Source organism: Echinops telfairi, unplaced genomic scaffold (genome assembly GCF_000313985.2).
Source record: "Echinops telfairi isolate 266 unplaced genomic scaffold, ASM31398v2 ScPeMD7_25;HRSCAF=90, whole genome shotgun sequence".
Lineage (NCBI taxonomy): Eukaryota > Metazoa > Chordata > Mammalia > Afrosoricida > Tenrecidae > Echinops > Echinops telfairi.
In genome coordinates this window covers 27,972,831-27,993,262 of record NW_022103922.1, presented here as the reverse complement: position 1 = coordinate 27,993,262, position 20,432 = coordinate 27,972,831, and the positions used below count along the sequence as shown (strand labels likewise).

At 38.8% G+C, this 20,432-nt stretch overlaps 1 long non-coding RNA gene across 1 annotated transcript in view; it reads left to right on the top strand.

Moving 5' to 3' along the window:
* The first annotated feature begins 1,110 nt into the window (after positions 1-1,110).
* Positions 1,111-20,432, top strand: part of LOC123521569 — a 258,583-nt gene continuing 239,261 nt past the window's right edge. Inside the window, exon 1 of the long non-coding RNA XR_006679990.1 lies at positions 1,111-1,180. This is a non-coding gene — a long non-coding RNA (uncharacterized LOC123521569). The remainder of the gene's footprint in view (positions 1,181-20,432) is intronic.

Sequence of the window (20,432 nt, the reverse complement as noted above, 5' to 3'; positions counted from 1 at the left end):
ATGTTTATTGAGTAACTTCTATAGGAAAAGTTGCTAGAAAATTCTTTACCTCGATGAGAGTACTTTCTCTTGAGAAGTGACTCATGATTTTGAAATGTACCTTGCGTGATTGGCAGCCCAGCATGTAATTCACCACTAGCGCTCACATCATCTCACTGTGTCACCAGGGAACCTTGCCATTCATAGGAATCACATACGACATTTCCATATCTGTGACTATTTGCAAGAGTAAACAGCCTGTGCTTTCTCCTACACAGAAACTTATGGGTTTGAACCAGAAGGTTGGCAACTGGGTATTTACCCCATAATACTACTAGGGGGGCTTTCTCTAACTCTGAAACTCACTACCATTGGTCACATCTGACTCATAATGATACAATGAACAGGCTAGAATGGCTCTTAGCCTTTCAGAGGTTCTAAAAGCTTAACGGGAACAGAAAGCCTCATCTTTCTCCCAAGGTGCAATTGGTGACAAATGGATAGGCACTGCCTACCTTATGTTTAAAATGCGGTGCATGACCCTGTATCCACCAGGGGCCCCTTATGGATCCTTTAAGCATTTATATATTCTCTTACTTTAAGAGTTCATTAAGTTCATTTCATCTCTATGTGTTAGGGTTCCTTAATTGGTTATATTTTGGCATACAATTTATAAAATCCACTCTTATTGACTTGATTCCTACTCTTTACCACCATATGGGGCCGAGTAGAATTGTTCCCTAGAATTTCTGAGACTGTAAATCTTCATGAGAACAGAGAGCCTGCCTTTCTCCTATGGAGCAAGCAGGTTCATTTGAACTGCTGACCTTGGGGGTAACTGCTCAAAGTAACTTTCTATACCATCATGGATTCTGACCTGTAATGAGTGTTCCATTGACTATTCATAATATTCAAACCATCGTCACATTAATGCCTCTAATAAGAAAATCAAGGATTAAATAGTATTACCAAATATGCAAGAACAAACCAATTTTTAAAATTTGGTGGCCCCTACATACCTATTCTAAATGTTTACCATCAGCCAGGTGCTTTTGACATACCTGCACTCTACTATCTTGGTATTTTGAAACAAAATGAGAGTTCTACAGTATTTTAACCATTTTTTCCCTTTTGCTTATTATAGATATCACTATCACGGCCTAATGCTGTAACCAATCAAGTTTTCCAAGCAAGGAATAAGGTAACAAAGTTTGTTCCCCCCCCCCAATACATAAGATATTAAACATATTATAAAATTTCTCAACTTCTAGCATCCTTTCATGAATAATAATTTGAGAACTGTCATTCTCTTCAGTCTTGAAAAGTCCTCAAAATGGCTACTTAAACATTTCTTTAAAAAGCTCATTTTTGTCATTTTTTCTTCTTGGGTATAGCTAATGTTGATGCATTAGGCACAAAACTACTAGCATTTGAGGCCACATAATCCAGGGATCCCATTTCATGTACACAGCATAAGAGGCCTACAGACACTCAGAGACCATAAGCCAATAACATCTACATCTCTCAACTTCCAAACCATGTTGGTATTAAAAGATGTCAGCATGCCTTTTAGGAAACGACGAGAGAGTCCATGGATTCTAAAGTTCAGAATGATTCCACTGTCCTTGGACTGGAAAATTTAGTCCAGATAGCTGAGGTTCACAAAGATTGAAAGGAGCAAGCCAAAGCTGCTTGCTAAAAACCAAGTCGTGGCACAGGTAGGTAGTGCTAGGAAGCAGTGGCAGCCATTAGGAAAGGACACACACCCTCAGGAAGTCTCCCATGTTACAAAGCAGAGAATCCAGAGTCGGGATCAACAGTCAGTGGGTACCAAGCAGAGGTCCTGTCTTCTAGAAACAGCTTGCCAGTCTGCCTGTCAATTCTGGCCACTTTATGGGAGCACCGACATCTGACAGTATCTTACTTGGCTTGACTCTCCTCTCTCTCAATTGTGTTTAGCTCCGCCGTTTCTCTCTTCTCTGTGGAGTATGCGCATCCACAGTCATACTAAAAATGCCTTCACAAATGATTGCTTTGAAATTTTGTTCTCATGTGGTCTCTGAAACATAGAATACATAAACAATGAACTTCAAGGCACTATGGCATTAATTCAAAGGAATATGCGTAGGTATTCTAAGTCAGGGAACTATTAATGTTTCTTATTCATTGAAAATCCACATTTTTGTTGAGTTATTTCCTCTCCTAGTGGTAAATTTCACATAGGTCTGTGATGTAGTTTGGATATTCTGAACAGAGCTTTTTATTGGACCCTTACTGCTACATAGGGTGTGCGGTATATAAAGTGAGTCTGCATTGACTCGATGGCAGTCAGTAACCAAAGGGTCAGCTCTTTCAACCAATCACTGGTCTGCTGAAGACAATAGCAGTCTGCTTCTGTGCTCCGGCCTTGAGAAGCCTCCCGGACACTGCTACCCTCTCCTACATTGCTACATTGCCAGGCCGCATTCAATAGCAACGGATCTGGTTTGCTTGATATTGTAGGTTGATTTTGCTCCCTCTCTTGTAGATTTTAGAGGAATCAGCCATTCTGTCTCTAATCTGTTTTTAGTGACCTCTAGAGCCAGGATGGTTTAATGTCTCTCCTTTAGATCGCCTGATTGGCTTTTCAATAACAGCTAATACAGCAATGATTTCATATATAAATGATAATGTCAATCACATTGATATTTATTATACATGGATCTCTCTCACTTTCTCTCTCTGTAGACGTATATGTCTGTGTATTATACAGTTAACAATATAGATATATATGTAGATAGCAATAGACAAGTAAAAGGATCCAAATGTTCTCCCCTACAACAAAGCATATGACTTCTAGGCTGTGTATCTTAGCATTGGCAAAACAAAATTCAACTCCCAGAAAATGCAAAACACACATTTAATTTCAGGAGGAGCCTACCTTCTCCCCCGTGCAGAATAATTGTTTTTGGAAGAGTTCTTTAAACTTATCACAGCAGGATGTAAATATGTGTATTATGAGAAAAGAAAGTTGTTCTTGAAAGTACTATATTCAAAATTAAAACAGAACTCCTGATCTCAGCTATTTAGGATGTTTTAATTCTTGTCTTTACAAAAATGTAGAACCTAAAAGGATTGTTTACACATACACACACAATGCAAAGTGATAGGGTAGTTTAACACGTAACATTTAAATGACATTTTGTCTATATATAACACTCCTTTTGACCTATCAAAATTTTAATGTCACTTAGATGTACAGAAAATACCGTTGTTTTATTATCAAATATTTCTTTAAAGACAAACCTAGATATTAATCAAATCATATATTTCAAGGTTGACCAGAACTTCTTTAAAATAAGTGAATATCAGCAGTGCTACACTCCATCACATGCAGTCTGAGTTCCAGAGGACATTGATGACTGAGAAACATGTGAATGAACATCAACCCCTTTTTCTGAAATTCTTTATATTTGTTCCCATGACACTGATTTTTGTGAGATGTATTCTCATGTCTAAAAGCTAATTTTGGTGCTTTGAACACTTGCCAAAAGTTCTCATTAAGAATGAAATATCAACCTAGTGTTTGGGCAAGCACTGAACAATCAATAGTATTGTGCAAACACGACTCGTGAATAATTGATGGATCTGAAAGCTTGGAAACAGAGATTTCCTGTAATGGGGTTGGAAGGAATGGTTCAGCCAAGTATTGATTAAGAAAATATTAAGTTTCAGCTCATGGTTGTTGCTATCTTTCCAGGCCTTTAGTAGGTTCCAACTCATTTTGGCCCTAAACACAACAAAAGCAAACACAGTGAGTCTGACCCTATTCTCTACTCCTGCTCTTGTTCCAGTGTGTTGTGCAGCCTTTGTGTCAATCTATCTTGCTGCGGGATTTCCTCTTTTTGCTGCCCTTCTCCTTATCAAAACATGATGTTAATAATCACTATTATGGTCCACACATTTAAATGTTGGTACGTATCTTTGTGATATTCTCTGCCTTGGTCCAAGATCCATCTGACATCAACAGTGATATCCTTTGTTCCACATCCTCTTCTGAATCCAGCCAGTACAGTTTTGTTGCCGTCTATTTATGTCTACAATGATAGATCATTCCACAGTTACTTAATTTTTGTTCCTTTTTGTGCCTTTTAGCCAATTCTGTCACAAGGCAGCGTGGCATTATATTGGATTTTAGTGATATGCCCTCATGAGCTGGGTAGAGTAAGATGATCTGGGTTCACAATACAGATTGTGAGTTGGGCCATCTTAAGCATAACTACTTAATTATCAGAACCACAGAACTCCACTGGGGTGCTGTTTTGAATTCATTTGGATGTTGATGAATCATCTAATAGGACATCCAGTGTGTTGCCACTGTGTGGAAAGCCTCTGACTTACATGGATGGGAACATACAGTGCAGAAGTCCAAATGAGAGAGTTTAAGACACGCGAGGCCTAGAAGATATAGGGTGCGATTTCAGCTCCAATGGGCAATTTTCAAGGGCCATTTAATAATATCAATAACTGCCTTGAGCATGGTTTCCCATTCATTGACTGAAGAATCACTAAGCTGGTGTCTCATTTTACTGCTTATTCATGTGTGCTCAGAAGTAGCCAAAAGTGACACTGATGTTACACCCTTGCAGCTGGTCTTCAGCAGATTGTTGTAGTTTCTTGTCTGGGAAGACTGATTTTCAAAAGGAATTCTGTGAATAGAAAGTGGGTCAGAGGGAATGAAGCCAGGTGATAGCTCATTCAGTGTTTTGGAGGCTTTGACTTTGAGTACTTTACCTAGATCGGGGCTTTGCCTGGATATGCCAGGATGAAGTAGTGGTTTTTTTCACTTACTCCAAGGATACCAAATCCTGGGTTACTTACTCATAATAATCAACCTGAAAAGACTCAGATGTATAAACTGGGTTATTAATTTACCAAGGGTTATATATTATTACCCATGGCATCTTTTTATTCATATCCAGAAACCTCGTAAAGTACATTATTGATTCACTTGTCCATCCACTCCACGAATATTCATTGAGCAGTTGCAAAACACTGTGCTAGGTGTCAGGAAGTTGTAATGCATAAGGCAAACACACTCCCTGTACTAGCTCCTGTAATTCTTGCATGCATGTAGACAAGGGAAACAACAGTAATAAGAGCTATGATGCACTTGCACAACTTCCATGGTTCTCAAATACGCATAGACAGACCTAAATATGTGCTGAATCCTAATAATCAAAACCTAAGTAATAATAATAGTGAGACACAGAGAACCAAAGCCCATCTGTAGACAATGGAACAGTCCCCCCCACAGAGAGGCCACAGGGAAGGGATGAGTCAAACAGGGTGCAGGTAAGGCATAAATAGAAAAAACACACAATATTCCTCTGGATCCTTCCTCACAGCCCCCGCCCCCGCCACACACACACTATCATGACCCTTGTACTGCTTCTCAGTTCAGACTAGACCAGAACATGTATGAGGGATAGAAAAGAGAGAGGGGCTCACGACACATGGGGGAAGTCCAGGAACAGAGTGGGAATAGCGATACCAGAAGGGTAGGGATAAAGGAGGGGGAGAGGAAGGGAGAAAGGGGGAACCAATTCCAATGATCGACACATAACCATACATCCCTCTCTAGGGAGAGGAACAACAGAAAACACAGGGTAAGGGAGACAGCAGTTGGTGTAAGATATGAAAATAACAAAAAATTATAACCTACCAAGGGGAGTACGAAGTGGGGTGGGGGTGGAAAAAAGAGGAACTGATACCAAGGGCTCAATAGAAAGTAAATGTCTAGAAATGAATGAAGGCAACATATGTACAAACATGCCTGATGCAATGGATGGACTGTAACAAGAGTTGTTAAGAGTCCCCAATAAAACGATCTTTTAATAAAAAAGTTTTTAAAAGATGTTGATACTTTATCTAATTGCGGTGTGTTGGATATGCCACTTTAATAGTGCATCATAATATTGAACATCATAATTTTTGAATACTAGGTATTATTATTATTATTGTCTTTTTTGCCGTTGAATAAACTAAAGATTAGCCAGATTAAATCAATGCCCTTGGGATTTAGCATTATGAAGTGGCGTTGCTGGGATTCTAAGATATGAAACTCATACTTTTCACTAGCTCCTTAACTGCTTTCACCAAACAATTAATTAACCAACAGGTAAAAACGTAAACAGGGGGAAAAGATGGACCCGAATCCTAATTTAACCTTAAATGTTAAAGGGAAACCCAGATCAACAACACCAAATTACCTAGTAAAATGTCCTGCTAGGATCAATGAAGCATGCTAGGAGCTATGAAGCAATGCTAAAGGTGGTTTTAGCAGCTTTTGTTTTGATGTAAATTATTTCTACTCACTCAAGCACAGGCACAAAATGCAACATTTCCATTTTATGTTAATTCTCATTGATTTTTAACCTTTGTATTGATTCTAATTTAAAATGCTGACTTTTAGGTAAACCCATGCTCATAACTAAAGAGCCCTGCCGGCATTGTGGGTAAGGCATGGAGCTGCTAATCAGAGCTTGGGCAGTTCAAACCCAAGTGCGCTTAGTGGGTGAAAGATGAAATTGTCTGTTCTGGTTCTGGTTTGAGTCAGAGTCTGCTGGCTGAAAGGGGGTTAGTTTCTTTGGTGAGCTAGTTTTGGTTTTGTTTCTCAAAGGCTGGATCTTTCTGTACGCGTGACCGATGTGCGCTGGGCACAGGAGCAGAGGAAGGACTTTTACTTTGCAAATGGCAGGGGACAGCTAAAGGGAGGCCAATAGGTAGGTGACTTGTTAGACTTGATGAGAAGATCAGGTTGACAGAAGGTGGTCTTGAACAGTTGGCTAATTAGAACACTAATAGGTAGATGATCCTTATCTACATATATATCAATGCATTTTACCTTTACCATTCCATTGGGATCATTGAAAATATACAAAACTGAGTAAAGAAGGTAAAGCTAATGGACAAAAGACTGTCCTACTATGCTATCTTTAACATTTATCATTTTTACTTTTGAAATCAAGCTACAACGTGACAATGATGTTCTACCCTCTCTTGCATGATTTATGTTCTACTTTTGCAGAATTTATCCTACATGTCAACATGTGTGTTATTTGAACACATAATGCAATTTTAATACTGATAAAGATTTATGTTTCACAGAAATGTCTCTGCTTAACCAGTCTCTACAGTGTGCTGAGTCACAAAATGGAATTCTAGAAAGATGCAAGCATGCTTTTCTATCATTCCAAATTTTCATGTAAATATAAAAGGACAGTTACATAGGAGCAGAGACACACACAAATCATGGAAAACATTTACAATCAACTGCAGATTTTATTTAAAAAATTTTTTTTATTTAAAAAAGAAACAGGAATCTTTAATATACCAGAAGCCATACATGACACCAGCATCTATGCACCAATAAGTGGGGAAAACCCAAGAAAAAAAAATCAAGCCTTAGTAACAAAACCAAGAAAAAGCTGAAGGTATTTTCTGGAAGCAACAGCAAAATAATTTGAGAATGTATTAGGTAAAAATACTTTTTAAAAAACCCAGAAAAAGCATTCAAATCACAAATAAATGACACATAAGAAACTGTGTGAATGGGCTGAGATGATCAGATTTCAAAATGGAACAGTCACAGCGTCCATTTCCCATGGTGCCTCACGCTGTGGGATCTCCTGCGTGTAGACCAGAGCCAGAACACAGGGGTCAAAGGAGGATGGTATCTCTGCAAAAGAGGGGCAGGAAAGTGGAGTCTAGACATTGCAGAATTGTAGCCAGCTGTTTAACACTGTACACAACAACAGAAGAAATCTCACTGTGAAGTTAGAAATCCTCTACGGACCAAGCTTTGCCATAAAAGTTCCATTCAATTTGGAAACTGTTTAATGTCAAGATGAACAACAGAAAGGCATCAACAACAACTAGAATGTTTTAATGTAAAGGAAAAATATTAACAACAACAATTTTGGGGGTTTTGTGTCTAATAGGGTCATCTGTCAGTTATCTAGGGCTGCCATAACGGAAAGACCACAAGGAGGTGGCTCTAACCCGCAGAACTTTGTTTTCTCAGAGTAAACCCATCCCAAACTCACTTCCACGGAGTCAATTCCAACATAAAGTGACCCTGTCGAATGGATCCTGGGCTCAATAGCATTATTGAAGTAGATGCCCCACCTTTCTTCTGTGGAGCTGCTGGTGGTTTCCGGTGGCCTGCCTTTGGTTAGTGATGGATCACTTTTAACAGTGACACCAGCACAGTTCCTTTTCACACTTTCCACAGAGAAAGAAGCCACTGAACCCACAGCCATGGACAGCAAATCCAATCTGACTTGCCTGGAGGCAGAGTAGAGGTGCCTCTGTGGGTTTCTGAGGCTGGACATCTTACCTGAGTGGATGCCTCTTCTATGTCCCGAGGAGCTGCTGCTGGCCACATGCTAGGACCCTGTACCCGACCGACCGCATCAGTACTGGCCCCATCTGATTTCCACGTGAAATGCCGAGAAAATGTTGCCTCGGAGCTCAAACAAAACATGAGAATCCTACAGGCATGTGATTGTTGCAGAGAAAAGCATTCTTGTTTCGGTCACTCTCGCTGAGTTGGTGTTGTTAGTATACATTGTTTATACCATTTACGGCTGTGTTTCAAGCGTTTTGCTATTATTTTCTTAGTTTTTGTGGTTTTTGTACTGTTTTTCGTTAAAAACATGGGTCCTAAGAGTTTTTTTTTTAGAAGAATCATCATAACACACTGGTTAACCATGTTATTGGTATTGTTGATGGTAATTTAGTAAACCCTTTTAGAAAATAGTTAAGGAAACACCAATAGCTGACCACCTTAGACAGATTTATCTTTAGGGAAAACCAGCCTGGTCCTAGTGAAAAATGCAAAGAAGGGAAGAAACTCCTGAGAAGCAGCTACCGGTTGATTTGATGGAAGGGGATTTTCCTTCCAAACACTGACTCTCTGTCCCTCCCTCCGCTCCACATCCATGCCCACAGATCCAGATCCTCACCCATCTCAAGGTATGGGCCATACTATAGTTGTTAAACACTTTTATAATATTGTTGTTCTTATTTAAATGATATTATTTAACTCTGAACTTATTTACTATGAAATTTCTGTGTAATGTTTTGTATAAAAAGGCAAAGTTAGTGTAAAAACATGGTAGCCAAGAACAGGTTAATCGTTTTCAGTTATTTCTTATGGGAAAAATTGATTTGGAACGCAACTGCATCACATCTCAAAGCTCCTTCTAGAACAGATGAGCATGTAGTGCTGGGTTCTGCTGTAACTCAAAGCTGACCCACAAAGCCACAAAGGTAGGACTCTACAAGTCCAAATTCATGCCCTCGGCTCCAGCTGAAGGCTGTCTATCTTTGTGGTGCAACCTTGACTCTTCAGTTTGTTTTCTGGATCCTGAGACATTTCTTTGATGTTTTGTATCCTTCTTTCCACATCTCTTTTCACTTACTCTTCTATTTGTATTATTATTATTTAAAATATTTAGTAAGCATTGATACAAGATACACCCTAAATGGATATGCCTCATTAACTTAACAAAAACATTGCATTTGTGAATGGAATTGTACTTGCAAACCCAAAGATTGCTAAACATCTTTTTGAGGTATATAGTTTGATCCATACAAATGTCTTTTTGGAGAAGTAAAGCACGGTAGAGAGAACAATGTTGGCAATTGGAAAGGAAGACCCACTATGCATAGGGACAAAAAGAATGCATGAAAAAACAGACGACAGCCGAAGAACAGAACAAGAAATGTGGATTATTATTAAAGAAAATGTTCTTGAAAAAGAAGGACATCGTGCATGTAAAGTAGAAGGTCCACACACAAGAGAAAGACCGGCAACGAGCTGGATTGGCACACTGGCTGCAACCGTGGTTGGGACAGGCAAGGGCAGGCCTGCTTCTCTGGTCCTTGACTTCTCAGCCTCCTGGACCCTCGGCCTCTGGGTCTGTTCTGCTGCTGTACTTCAAGGTTTCAGTGCAGCCCCTCTGCTCTGTTTCATCGGACCAACAGAGCGTGGCCTCTGATGCTTCTGTTTGCCCTTCAGACAGGAATCTCCTACAGGTTCTGTTGCTACCTCTTCTTTCTTTCTTTTAAAGCATTTTACTGGGAGCTCTTACCATTATTATAACAATCTATAATTCAATTAAGTCAGCCATAATTGTACAATTGCTGCCGCCATCCGTTTCAAAACATTTCCTTTCTTCTTGAACTCTGATATCAACTCCCCTTGATCCACTCCCTCCCCTCACCTACCCCCAGGAACACATACACATGCACACATACACGCACACACCACCACCACCACCAGAAGCACTGGACACATTGAGTGTCATTAATCTTCATATCAAAATATAATTCTTTCTAAAAGTTAGAAACAGGAGAAAATTAAAATTAGAGTGCAGTTCTCTCAATTGTCAAAATATAGTGTCTTCTCTTTCTTTCTCATTGTGCTGTTTGATAAGATCCCAATGACACCAAAATCATAATGTTTCATACTACATGGCTTATAGGTGGATATGTGACAATTTAAAGAGAAATAAATATACTGTTTAAACTCGAGTATAAGCTGACCCAACTATCAGCCGAGGCACCTAATTTTACCATAAAAATTGCATTAAAAATGTGCTGAGAAAACTCGGCTTATACACGAGTATGTGAGGTATATTAAAGACCAGTTGGAATTTTCTATATTTCAACCTAGATTATCCAAAGAGTTGACTGTTTGGTTTTAAAACTTTTAATGAAGACATCTAAAGATATGTAAGGATTTATTTATTTTTAGTATCACTGAAAGATGTCATGTTTCTAAATGTTCTTTGACCAGATTAAGCCATGATAATGTGACCTTCTTCAGATCACCAGAAGCCTTTTTTACCCAACTCTGAAGCGCTGGTTATTTTCTTATGTGCCTCTGACCCCCGACTCCTGACTTGTGCCTGTCCTTCTTTCCTGTTAAATTTTAAGCTCCTCAAGGGCAGGGATCCTGTTGACATTTTTCTTTGTGTTCCTCAGGGTATCTAACGCAGCCCTTTCATGCCCAGTAGTGGCTCCATAGCTGTTATTCAGCCAACTGGCAAAATGATTGTAATCTGCAGTGGGTGCTGGGCTCTGGCTATAAATAGAGAAGCTTTGCTTGAGAAATCTCTAAAACCTATTTCCCCTGTCATTTGCTTTTTTCTTCTGTTAAAAGCAAATACATCCTAGGATTAATTTCTTTTTATTCCAAAGAGTGCTTTTGTATAAGTTTTGCTACATTTAAGTAGAAAATTTAACAAGCTGTTTTTTAAAAGAGAGACAAATCACCCCGAGGTTTTTGGATGTGGGATTTCTTAATTGAAATCTTGTTTCCAATTCTCAGACAGTGAAGAAACCTGAATAGTCTTCAGAGATGTTTGATGGCAGGGACAGTTTGGGTGGACCAAGCACTTTCAAAACTATGCTCAACAAATTCAAGGTTAACCAGCTCTGTGAGGGCTTCCACCTGACTCAGCCCTATTAGGACTATTATATTTTCATTACTTTTAAAGAATACTTTTAAAAACATTTATGGCCTCAATGTTTTGTTTTGTTCAAATGAATGTTATAAATCAGATTCTTCCAAGAAACAAACCAAGCAAACAAAGAAACATGTCCACTAAAGATTTCAGTACTGATTCAGTACACTGACCACACCGTACTCGAATTATCCATAGAGTAAGCTCCTTGGGCTTGGGAGTCTGGCTTATTCACTCGAGTAATGTAGCATCTGACATCTCTAAATATATGAGTTGGATCTAATAGTAGATGTAGTAGGTGATGGTGTTTCTTCTACTGAATAGCAGTTATTAAAGTAGAATCTGATTTTATGGTTCATTCCCTCATCTTTGAAAATGCAGATTTTTAGAAGAAGCAACTTGGGCTCACCAAGAAACAGACCAAACTCTCAATTCAGTGTCCCTCAAACCTCAAGGATGTGGGCTGATCTTAGCACAATATGCAGGGCTTTCCTGAAAGCCAAAGGCATTTTCTAGACATTCTTCCTTTTAGTGTTATATCCAGAATATCCGTTCATACTCCACATCCCCCTCTTTGCTGCTTTCTGTAAAATGAAGTTATACAAGAGTGCTTTTGCCACATTCAAAATGCTTCCTGTACAGCGTCCGTCCATCTTCCTTGATGCAACACCCTGGGAGCAGCTGTTAGCAGAAAGATTCAAGTAAACAATCAATCACAATAGCACCCATGGAGCTTCTCTCCTAGTATTTGACATTTTGTTGACATGCTATCAGAGTGCTTCACACTTGACTGGAAAGCCATGAACATAAGTACAGTACTGGGTCACGTTAGAGGAACTGGGGGGGGAAAGTCCTTCTAAAACAACACCCTAAAATTGCTAGAGCTGTATCATCCTGACATAGATGGAAGGCTACATGGTGAGACTCAATGTTCTATGAAGGGCAATAAATATGAGGTGAGGAATAGAAATATATTATTAGCATTGGGGTGTAGTCTTGATTCTGGGTTATATGTAGCACCCATAACTCAACTCTAAAACTCACTGCCATTGAGTAAATGCCAACTCATAGTGACTCTATAGGACAGGGTGGAACTGCCTCGGTGAGTTTCTGAATCTGCAACTCCTTATGGGTGTAGAAATCCTTGAATTTCTCCTAAAGAGTGGCTGGTGGACTTGAACTGCCAAGCTGGAGGATGGTAACCTAACTAAATCATAACCATTGTATGCTCAGGGCTCTGTTTCCTTGGAATTCCACCAGGTAGAAAGTATATGTAGTAAGGAAGTATTTGTTAAATAAATTAAATTAATGGTACTATGTATCCTTGGTGATCATCTTTTCTGAAATGGCTGATAACCTAAGGAAACTACAGGAAAAGCCGGGACCTGGGGGAATGGTTGACTTGCCCGGCCACTCTCCCTAAGTGATTGCCTTAATCATATAGAAGGTGAGGAGGGGACAGCATAGGAGAAATGCAGGGTGCTGAGATATTAATATGAAAATATGCCTTCCTAAAATGTTTTTTATACTATATAAAGTGGGGTAGATGGTGGCAGGGGTACAAGGAGTTTAGGGGGAAATGCTTCAATACTACAATGAAAGAAATGTCCTGAAAGAATCGTATGAATCAGGGGTAAATTAAATGAAGTTTGTGCTTCCCTATCTCCTCACAAATAAGCACATGGCCCAGATGAAATTACAAGAATCATAAGTAGTTGACATTCTTGGGTAAGCACCCCAACTCTTGTGGTCCTTCTACTTTATAGGGCAAGCCTCTGAAGATCGTTGTCTGGAGTTCCAGGCCAAAACACCATGATGGGACAAAGACATTATTACTTGGTTAGCAAAGTATGGTATCTAGGAATTGCCTAAGACATCACATATACTTGGAGATTTGGAAGTTGTAGCTTCTGCTTCGCAAAGGTGATTGTTTGTGTTTGGAAGCTTGAGTTCAGTGGCATACCACCAACCACCCACTGCTAGATTTGAGGAAAATTTGAAGAATCAAATAAGCTTCATGTCTGAGCATTAATAGTGGACTTGTACTAGTGTACTGAGATTATTTATCTGGTTGAAGTGGCTGATGTTCATTAAGTGAAGTCCTTCTCATGGTGATCAATGAGCAACGGGAAAAACAAACAAACAAACAAACAAACAAACAAACAAGACTGAGCCTCATCCTGTGTCATTTGTATGATCACTGATATACTCAAGTCCATTAGTGTGGCCACTCTTTATGCTCCTACTAACATGTGGGGCTTGACTTCTAGTACCATGTAGGACAATATACTATTTTGATCCACAAGATTTCCATCTGCTAATTTTCAGTAGTCTATCACCAGGATTTTCTTCCTAAACTGCCAAGCTCTGAAAATGACTGAACTCTATCCACTATGGCTGAGTCCACTAATATTTGAACCACTGGTGGCTTAGCTTCCAGATCATAGCAACCTGTAAGCCACCATACTATGAAAAATGATATATTATTTATTTATCTGGATAACATGGCCAACATTGCTCAAGAGGATAGCATAGCATATTCAGAAAGACAGAAATCTTCAATAAACAGATTCTTATAAATTAATACAATTCAAGGAGCAGTGACTATATATTCTGCTTATATCCTTCTACTTAATGCTTATAACACTTTGCATTTTGCAGATGGGGAAATATATTTAAAGTAGTCTGGTTACCAAGCCTGGCTAAGTGGTATAGCCAGAATTTAAGTACAAAATGAGTACAATCTGAGCTCTAAAACTAGTGTGCTTTGTGATGTAAAATTCTGTCTTTCACACTTTTGAAGTTGTAAGGGTTCAAATTGATGGAGGTTATAAAAAGTGTCTTTGAATCATAAGCACTATGCTATGTTTGGTTTCAATTGGTTAAAAGAAGAAAAATATGAATATACTAGAGATGTCTAATAATTTTACAAAGACATACTCCTCATTTATAAGATTTATAGAGATTTTGTATAAACTGCTTAGAGCAAAACGTCACCTAAGGATCCTAATCACCATCAATGGAGCCATACTCTATTAATTAATAACCATTTGTGTTATCTCAGCGCTGGCAGGGGTCTCCACATGGCTGCTCCAGCACCCAGGGCTGCATCAGGGTAGGTCCATGTGGCTTCTCAGGGATGTCTTGCAGGAAGTGAGCCTTGTGATGTCTTGCAGGAAGTGAGCCTTGCCAGCTGAAACAGGGGACTGGCTAAGGCAGCTGCACTCTTTTCCGACCATCAGAGAGTAAGAGCGAAAAACTAGAAAGGCAAGGCTCACAGAGCCATTTATCCCTCCACCATTCAAGTAACCCCACACGTGTTTATCAGCCAGGTTGGCACAATAAACTAATTACTTCACCATTATTATGACTTCAATTGGTGGTGTAACACTTTAACATTTTACACATACCTTATTTCATCCATGGGACAGTTATATGTATTATTTTTAAAAGTCATAATAAAACTAAAATCCAGAGCATTTAAATTATTTGTCTAGTATACTGACAGCTAGAATTTGAAACAAAGCCTAACACTGCCAAATGTGCTTGCTCTTTGTCAGATATCACACACAATTTTGCAGTAGATTTTCCATGTCCTTAGATTATTTCTAAGATGTTTAGCTAAGCAATTTTCTTCATTCTAGTCATACGGGGAGTAACATGATTTCAGGTCACATCATATCTCCAAATAAGTATTATTTCCTTACAAAGTTGTACTCTTTATACACAATATTATAATTATTGCCATTTTGGTTCCAAGTCCCATTTTTAAGAATGTATCTGAATTAAATTTGCCTATTATACTCCTCACAATCAAGACATTCTCAAACCACTTGTAAAGAACTGATTTTGTAGATGATTGTCAAGGTCTATGAGGTTGCTATTATCTCCACCAGTGCAAATGATCAGAAATAGCTGTGCGCATGAGATCTTTATTGCAGGCATATAGGAGAGAGATGCCGGAACATTCGCATGCTGCCCTCCTCCATTTTCCTCTGTTGAAGAGAATTTGTAGATCTTAAAGTCTTTCTAAGCAGCTGATAATACAAAGGAGACATTCTAGTTTAACATCTCACCTAGAGGCCATGATAATACCTCCAGTGACTTAGCATTATTTCCATAAAACCTTTCTCTCAGGCTTGAAAGATAACCATAGAATCCCCATGGCTTAGACTTGGCAAAGATGCATCTACTAACTTCTACTAACTCTATAATCATATGCTAAACTTTCATTATTTTTAACACTATACTCCCATTAAAATTATAATAAAACTTACTGCCATCAAGTGGACTCATTTAGCAATCCTATAGGACAGAATAGAAGAACCCCTGTGGCTTTCCCAGAGTGTAAATCTTTATAGAATTAGAAAGCTTTATTTTTCTCCCTTGGTGCACCTGGTGGTTTAGAATGGTTGACCTTCCATTTAGCATTCCAACTTAGAAACCCCTACGCCACCAGGGCTTAGATCTCAAGTGAAATGACATCAGCGCTGTAAAATATCTTTCTTTTAGGCTTGATGGATAACCACAGAACCTTCATGGTTTGCTATGAGTTCGACTCAACTTGCTGGCAGTGAGTAGTAAGTAGTGATACTCCTTGTTCAGGTAGACACTTTTTTAAAAAATCTCAGCAAAGGCAGTATTTCATATAAACCCTGGAGATGTTCATTTAACATTCCTAGTGTTATTTAGATAAAGCACCAAAGCACAGAATGTTAAATGATTTAGCAAAGGCCACAGCTAGGATATGGGAACATTTATACTTTAATTCTCTTTCTACTTCCATAGGCTTTGTTCTTTCCATGACTCCATTCTTAGTGATGAATAATAATTTACTTAATCTCTTCTTTTAAAAAAGATCTTTTTATAAACAGATGTTTTGTACTCTAGTCTCCTGAAACTATAAAAGTCCATTTCAGATTAATACATTATTTCTTTTTACTGTTTTTATATTATTTTTGTTTTTTGTGAGGGCTGGTAGGTGTTTTAATGTCATATTTCCACTTTTCTTAAACATGTAGAACTTTATATTTGTCATTTAGTGATAGAGAATCTGTAGCCAGATCATTCTACTTGTAGTGAAACAATAGCTAAGTAAAAATACTTAAAATACTCCAAATAGTAATCTTTATTTTGTGAAGATGTTCCCCAAATTTTCTGGTGATAGCAGTCACCTGGATTATTAATCAAAAGTACAGCTTCCGTAAGCATCTGGCCTATGGACTTGGATTTCGTGCATCCACATGGGAACAGAAGATCCTAGCATAATGGTCAATGGATTGACATGTAGTGAATATGCATATTAAATTCTTTATCTCTTTTTTCACCTGTCTATTAGAATCCTTGGGAACTACTCCAAAAAGATACAGAAAAATGTAGACACCTAACTTTGCTGGAGCGCATTATATTAAAACATGTATGTGCATGTATGTACATGTAATTTCACTTCCATATCTATATGTTCTCATTTAAATAAGTAAAAGTGGATGGCATCAGAATCCATGAATAAGTAAGAGATTTTTGGAATGGAAAACAATTTTATTCTCAAATTTTACTCTTAAATAGTATAAATGTCCACTCGCTGCATTTTTATAAAAGTCTAGCTACTTTCTATGCATGAACATTCGAATTTGAATGACAGCCCCAGACGTATTCTTTTCCCAACATGATTATGTATGTGTCAAGCCATAGTCACTTGCCAATTGGCTCCTACTAATAACCCAGCCAGGGCATGGACTCAGCTCTCATTGACTCAAAAGAGCTCCTAGGCAGTACCATATTCTCTCTCTAGTGTCCCTAGCCGTGTTTCCAATTGCTCTTTCCATTGTGATTCCTTCATGTTCTTATTTAGGGTTAATTAAACACATGGTGACAAAATTGCAAGCTTCCCTCATAGACCCTCAGTTCATCTATTCTGCAGACTATTCTCTGAGTTATACGCAGCTTGATCACAGAAGAGAACTGCTCTGAATTAGGACATAATTGTTCTTTGAAGCCTGGTTCTGAAGAGAGTAGGTAATTTCCTCCCTTCTCAATTATAATCGTAACTTCACATTCAGCAACTTTATGTTATCAGTGTCCTTTTTCTTAGTGATGAAAAAGGAGCTGACTGAGCGGAATACCTGCCCCAGAAGAGTTAAAAGGAGACGCTGCGAAGTGGGCACAAGATCCTAGAGAACCCTCAGGTGTTAAACATACTTCAGCTTCAGAGCAAGAAGACCTTGCTCCCTGGGTTATTTCTTCTGGGGTCATTCTTAGAATGTAAGCATGAAACTGGGGGGCTTCCCTACAGCCCACTCACGATGTTCTCCTAGAGTTTTAGGTCATCAGTCTTCTTTTGAACAAGAGCATGCATGGATCACACACACACACACACACACACACACACACACCTCAATTTCTGACTGACTTACACAAAGGAAGGTCAGGAGTTTCCAGATCATCTTCTGTCTATGAGTTATTAGATTAGAAGTTCTAGAAGTTCTATGTGTTCTAATAGCGTTCATGATTGGTGTCATTCACTGGATTCTTATGATGAACCAGACACAGTGACTTTCCCCAGGGAGGATTATTATTTTTATTTTCTGCATAAAGAAAATGAAGCCTAAAGAGAGAGGATCCTACAGCCAAAGACAGACTGTGCTAGACCAGTCAAAGCCTTGACCAAAGAGCCAGATTGCAGAATGAGGGCTGGCTTACAGCAGCACCTACTGCTTGCATTCTAAGGTTCAACAGTGGCTGGCCTCTCCTGTTTACGGAGGATTGTGCCTTGTGTAGTGGGGAGATGGCCTAAAAGGTTTCTGAATATCACATCAGTTTATGTGTTAATTATGCTCAAAATGTTAAATCTGGAGAAACAAGGCTGATTTTTTTAACTTGTGAATTGGTCCTCTCACTCAAAAAGAAATATACAAAGCCCACTGCCAATGAGTGGATTCCAACTCTTAGCATTGACCCCGCAGGGGCAGGGTAGAGGTTCCCCTGTGACTTTTGGCAATTGTAACGGTTTACAGCAATAGTAATCTTGTCTTTTTCTTGGAATTTATCTTCGAGGGCTTGAAAAACAGTCTGGTTATTCCAAGAAAAGTATTTCAAAAATCAATTTAATGCTAATAAATATTCTATAATTTTTCAAATACACATGATTTGTGAACATGTAGAATACAGGGCACATTTTGTGTCTATGTCTTTTAGTTGCTATATGAATTAATATGTACAGTATTAAATGTTCTTATACCACAATGCTTCTCAAGTAATTACTTCAGAGACATCTTCTTGTGGCTATTCCCCTGAGTAGAAAGAATTCAGACGGCTTATTACACCCACACCCATCAAGCTCATTGCCATCCAGGTATCGTAACTCATACCTAAAGCAAACCAAACTCACTGCCAACAAGTCAATTCCAACTCAGAGCCACCCCATAGAATAGAGCAAAACTGTCCCCGTGGGTTTCTAAAGGGATCCTACATCCTCATCAATCTCTATTTCAGTAAGCAGCTGGTGAGTTGTAACTGTGATCCTTGCAGTCAGTAGCCCAATGTCTAACCCACTGCAACATACCCAGCATATCTAAGGTGCTAGAACTTTCCACAGACCCACTCCCAAGAAGAGACTTCAGATAGCAGTTCCCTGGGAACCGGATAAGGCAGCCTACACCTACTTTGAAAATGGACTCTTTTTTCTTCCACTTTTCTTGTTGTGAGCTTGAAGGCCTGGTGGCAAAATGGTTTGAGTTGGGGTTGCCACTTAGAAAGCCTGGTGACTCTTGGGGAGAAAGGCCAGGCTTTCTACTCCTGTAGAGCGACAGGCTCAGAAGCCCCCAGGAGCAGTTCTGTCTTGTCGTATGGGCTGTCTGTCAGTTGGAATCAACTTGATGGGGTGTGTTTGAGGTTTTGAGTCTGTTACATGCTTCCCTTCCTATTATTGATTCCTCCATCTGCAACAGTTAGAGCTTGTTGCTGTGTATAAAGGGCAGCTAGCTTTCTATTTTAGAAAACAGATCACCAACACTGCCCTCCCATATGTGTCTGTTGCTCCCCTGACAAATCAACAAACTGTGATTTTCCAGTTCCCAATCCAAAGAATCAGTCAGAAACATCAAGAAAATACATGGATTTTTCAAGTCAGCCAACCCAAGTAGATCATTTAATCCTTTAATTCTCAATCTGCTCAATAATAACCAATTTTGAGCTTATCGTAGGGACAAAAGAGACCCCAGGTCTCAAATATAGTTTATGGAGAATGGTCATTAAGCCATAAACAGGACAAAGACAAAAACACATCAAGAATGTAGGGGCAATTATCAACCAGGAGGTCATTGTGTGTCCAAGGTTTATAGAAATTCTCCCAATTGTTGGTAGGATGACAGAAGAGGGGAAAAGGTAATGATTAGGGTACATTCTATATTTTCTAGCTAGAAAATTCTCATAGTAATTGTTCATGACTTTCTACCAAGGCAATCAAGGTGTGATTCATGGTTCTGTGGACTCTACTTCCCATCCTCTTCCAATACCCAGGGACTCACTAAGGGCAGGTCGTCACACTGGGAGTTGTTTATGGGACTAGTAGTAATCTACTTTCAAGCACACATGGCTTGAAATATCTCCCTTTCCATATTAATTGTCTTTAGATTTGCTCTCATGTCTGTTTTCCTTTATATATTTTATTTCTATGACTTGATCAAAGAACACAATTTTACTTGAAAATAAAACCTTAAAAATGGAAATGCACACTAGGTAAAAATCGATAATATATTTGTTTCATGAGTTTTGTTTAAATGGGCTGGACATCATAATTAGATTAAACAAATAAGGCCCACTCAGACCATTTGATTTCTGAGTGAACATTTACTTTTAATTTTCATGTTGGTCACTTATAGGAGTAGGAATATAATTGAAGATTTTAAGTAAAATCTCAGAATCCTAAACACATGACTC